Source organism: Lathyrus oleraceus, chromosome 7, assembly GCF_024323335.1.
Source record: "Lathyrus oleraceus cultivar Zhongwan6 chromosome 7, CAAS_Psat_ZW6_1.0, whole genome shotgun sequence".
Lineage (NCBI taxonomy): Eukaryota > Viridiplantae > Streptophyta > Magnoliopsida > Fabales > Fabaceae > Lathyrus > Lathyrus oleraceus.
In genome coordinates, this window is record NC_066585.1 from 435,077,390 (window position 1) to 435,082,389 (window position 5,000).

Below are 5,000 nucleotides of genomic sequence, written 5' to 3' on the forward strand. Positions count from 1 at the left end.
TATATGGAGGGGGTGGTACATAAGTTCTGTCTTTAGGTTCTTCTCCTTTTTCTCGACCTTCCTGGTTTTCAGATTCCTTTGGTTCCTTTACTTCGTCTGTGGGTTTGGTATATTCCTTAGAAGTTTTGGGTTCACTCAATCTTGGGTTTGGTGGCTCATCATAAGCGTTCCCACTTAGTAGGGTGATATCATTAGCTTCTCCTCTTGGATTTTGTTGAGGTTGTCGGGGGAACTGTCCTCTAGGTGTAGTCTGAGGGGCTTGGTTTAAAGCTACCTGAGAGATCTGGGTTTCAAGCATCTTGGTATGAGTAACTATTTGGTCAACCTTGGTTCCTAACTGAGTAATCAATTCATTAACATGAATGTTTTGGTTCATGAACTCCTTGTTTTGTTGGGTTTGAGCAGTGATAAAAATTTCCATAATTTTCTCAAGGCTCGACTTTGGTGGTACAGGTTGCATAGGTTGATTTGGTCTTGGGGCTTGATAACTAGGTTGTCTCGGAGGTGCATTAGTTTGGATAGGGTTATTGTTTTTATAGGAGAAGTTCGGGTGATTCCTCCATCCAGGGTTATAGGTATTCGAGTACGGGTTCCCTTAGGTGTAGTTCACTTGCTCAGAGTGGGTTTCGTTTAATAGACTGCATTCTGCAGATTGGTGTCCTTTGGTTCCACATATCTCACAATCCGACGAAACTGCGGCTACAGTATTCGGGTTTATGCACATATGCTCGACCTTGAGGGCTAATGCGTCCATTTTAGCTTGCATCATGTCTATAGAGCTTAGTTCATGCACTCCTCCTTGGGCTTCCTTCTTCTCAACTGTCGCTCGTTCGACTCCCCATGATTGATGGTTTTGAGCCATATCTTTGATGAGGGCACTAGCTTCAGGATAAGTTTTATTCATCAGCGCACCGCTTGCGGCAACGTCGATGGTCATCTTGGTAGTGAAGTACATTATAGAAGGTTTGAATGATTAACCAATTTTCTAAACCATGATGTGGGCATGCTCGTAACAACTCTTTATATCTCTCCCAAGCTTCGAACAGAGATTCTCCTTGGTTCTGGGTAAATCTAGTTATATGGTTTCGAAGAACGGCGGTCTTACTTGGGGGAAAGTATCTAGCAAGGAATACTCTTCTAAGGTTATCCCAAGTCGTAATGGAATTGGGTGGAAGGGAATCTAACCATGATAGGGCTTTATCTCTGAGGGAAAAAGGGAATAATCTTAAACGTATTGCCTCAGGAGAAGCTCCATTGGTTTTAAAAGTGTCTGCTAATTGGAGGAAGAACTTTAAATGTTGGTTTGGGTTCTCAATAGCAAGACCTGCGAATTGTCTCTGTTGCAACAGGGATGATTTAAGTTCGAAATTATTAGCTGGGATGGTTGGGTTTACTATACTAGAACTAGGTTCTTCGTTGGATGGTTGAGCGAAATCCTTAAGAGGTCTTTGGTTTTGATCTTCGGCCATAGCTCTCCTAATTCTATGAAAGAATAAACGTGCGCGAGCGTAATGTTCAGGTTCCTCGAGAGGGTATATTAAGCTTAAACTTCTGGTGCTGCAAGTTCTTCGCATTGACCGCCGGGAAACAGCCTAAGTCTAAACGATATAACAACAGGGAAATGAAATTTGACGAAATTGGTCCCCGTCAACGGCGCCAAAAACTTGATGCGTGCTTTTCGCAAGTATACGAACGCGTCAGAGTAATATAAAAGATTGTCGAATCCACAGAGACCAAGTGTCAATCTATCGTTATCTATTGTTATGGTGTTTATCAAAGGCAATCAAAATAGGTGTTTTTAGAGTGTGCAATGAAAATTAAAGTTTTGAATAAAGTTCAATTAATAAAGACAGGGTCGAATGTAATTCACATAATCAATTAATAATCCAAGTACTTGCTAATAGAACTACTTATGGGCAATGTTTCCTACTTTGAAAAGAACTAATTTAACAGGAACTGTCGCTTTCGCGTATTCAGAACCGAGTTGTACTCCCTAATCAAACCCTCTTATTGTCATTTATAAAAAGGCATGCATTGCGTTAGAGTAGTAAACCTATTTTTAAGAAACATAGTATCTTGACTAAGTTGAAAAGTATTTTAACCTGGATTTCTTAACCAAAAGAGGTTCTCACGAACCAGACTCTAAACTTATAAACGCGTCCGAAAATAGTTTTAAAATCTCTTTTCTTCTTAAGTTAAAAACTCCTAATGAACTAAACAAAGCGCTTTCGCTGTTTTTGAAATAGTTAAAAACAATTAAGTTTAAAAAGACGTTGGACGGCTTTCGATCTTACCCAACGAAAACTAAGTGCTGGAAAACTTAAGTTGAAAGTTAAAATAGCCCTTAAGTGTTTCTACGAACAATTGTACGGATTATCGGTTCAATTACGATCCTTACATTCTAACCTTATAGATTTAGTTAGACATGGTAAAGTAAAAGTGCATTAATTTAAATAAAAGTAGTGCGAGTGCGGAAAGTAAATAAAAGTAGTGCGAGTGCGGAAAGTAAATAAAAATAGTGCGAGTGCGGGAAATAAATACAAGTAGTGCGAGTGCGAGAAATAAATAAAGTAAAGCGAGTGCGGGAAATAAATAAGAGTAAAGCGAGTGCGAGAAATAAATAAAGTAAAGCGAGTGCGGGAAATAAATAAAGTAAAGCGAGTGCGAGAAATAAATAAAGTAAAGTGCGAGTGCGGGAAAATAAAATAGATAAAGGCAAAGTAATAAAAACCTGCTCCAATCGGAGGGTTGAATAAAATGCAAAGCAGAAATGAAAATGGCAGCAGGATTAACTTCCTTCCAAAATGCTCCAAACTCGATTACAGACTCAATCACAAAACTCAATTACACAATTGTGGTAACTGTCGCAACCTGAAAAATACAGTGCGCGAAAAAACAACCGGCGAAAGAAAATGACAGAAGAGTCGCCACCGTGCGTTATTCATCCCAAAGGAGGGAAAGGAAACACTCGAAGTAAACCTGAAAAAGGAAAGGACAAGACGGGGTCTTGCAACCAAATCTTGGGTTCGGGAGTCGGTTATGCGAAGGGAAGGTATTAGCACCCCTACGCATCCGTAGTACTCTACGGGATCCACTTGTGTAGTTCTTGTCTAAAGGGTGTGAGTTTATCTTGTGCTGTTTACCAAAAAAAAGGGTTAAATGAAAATGACTCGCGCGGATGTCGCATCCACTGCATACGTATCTCATCTGAATATGAGAATCAGAGTCTTCGTAGCTCGGCTGACCTATAGGTTGGGGGGATGTGTGCTCGCTAAGACATCACGTCTTATGCCTACGTATCTCATCTGGCCTGAGAATCAGAGCAAAACGTAGTTCGGCTAACTATGGGGTTATGGATTGGGTTTTGGACGAACGACGTCACTACGCAATCTACCGGATGCTCGACCTTTGGAGACTTACTCGCCTGTAGTAGAAGGAGTTAACGTGTTGCTTTGGGTTTTAGGGTTTGGGATGCTCAAGGGCAAAAAGGCAGTCCTTGACGAAGGAACCGCGCTACCTGCAGGGATACGAACACATACAAAACAAACATGTATAAAGTAAATGAGCCAACAAGGGGCTCAGAAGTAAATAAACAAAAGAAAACAAATGCCTCCTATCGAGGTCTTCCAGCTAAGAAAGCGATAAAATGCGAAAAAGAGGAAAAAGTACCACACGGATAAAGATCCGAAGTAACAGCAATTAAAGGAGTAAGAAACCCATGGATCTCCCAAGCTAATGCCATCAAAGAAAGGTGAGTCAGTACAGGTAATCGGAATGAACCTCCAGGGGATATCCCACAAATAAAGTGGGAAACCACGCAAGTTATCCCTGATTGGAGAGCTTGATTGAAATTGAGTTGCACCCGTGAGGTTTACAAAACAACCTTTAGGGTTTATGTGAGGCAAATGTGATTCTGTGCAGTTGAGTTCCCTTCAGGGTTTGGAGGCTGCTCTGAACTTTGTTAGCTCTTCTCTCACTATCTTTTTCCTCAGGGTTTTGTTCCAAGGAAACCTCAGAGTATTTTGCTTCTCCCCCCTTTTCTCAAGTGAAGCCTTGGTATTTATAGACTGAATTTCATGGTTTTGTGGGCTCAAATGAGAGAGACCCAAGTCCAAAAATTTTTGTTATATTTTATTTATTTTTTTATTATTATTTTTATTTATTTATTTATTTTGTAAAAAAAAAAAATTTTTTTTGTCAAAAATTATTTATTTTTTTATTTTTTATTTTTTTAAAAAGTTTCTTGGATCTAATTCTGATTGACATGATGAAATACAATATGAAATGCTAAATGAATGCATGAATGAGGAGGGCAAATTTTGGGGTGTTACAGCTGCCCCTATTCAATCATCAGCTAACCCGAGTAGGATGAAAGCGAACAGCTTATCAGACAAACGGGGTGAGCTGTGATTGAATACCAAAGACAGGCCGAAAATTTGCGCTCCGAGAACACCACAAAAACGCGGAAATACACCGCGCTGTTTATTTTTCTTCCGATCCTTTGGCTGGATCTGAATCAGCCTTCTGGCTTAATCTGGACTTTCGATCCTCTGGATGAACCTATACTCAATTTAGTCCTCTAGTTGGATATTAATTTTGATCCTCGGGCTGGATACGATTTTGATCTTCTGGCTAGATCTTCTTCGATCTTCTGGCTAGATCTCCTTCGTTTCGATTCTCTGGCTGAATCTATTTCCTTTGATTCTCTGGCTGAATCTACTTTGATCTTCTGGCTAGATCTGGATTGTTTTGATGATAAATTCCCATCATTAGGATCCTGCATCTGAGGCATGCGCTGGTTGACCCTCTTTTGAAATCTTCACCCAACCTTCATATTAGATATGCAGCTTCGAGAATATTCCACTTTTGGGCTTCGTACATATTCTTCGGGCTAGAACATGTTGTAACGACTCCTCAATTAGACTTGAGCTTGCTGGGGAAATAAAGCTTGTAGGCGACTTCACTGGGGAATCTTCAAATTGAGCCTTAGGCTGGCTTAC

General features: G+C 40.2%; 1 non-coding gene across 1 annotated transcript; it reads left to right on the forward strand.

Moving 5' to 3' along the window:
- Nucleotides 1–987: 987 nt before the first annotated feature.
- LOC127109006 (small nucleolar RNA R71) lies at nt 988–1,094 on the forward strand. The gene has a single exon (XR_007796496.1). It is a non-coding gene; the product is annotated as a small nucleolar RNA R71 (small nucleolar RNA).
- The last annotated feature ends 3,906 nt before the right edge of the window (nt 1,095–5,000 follow it).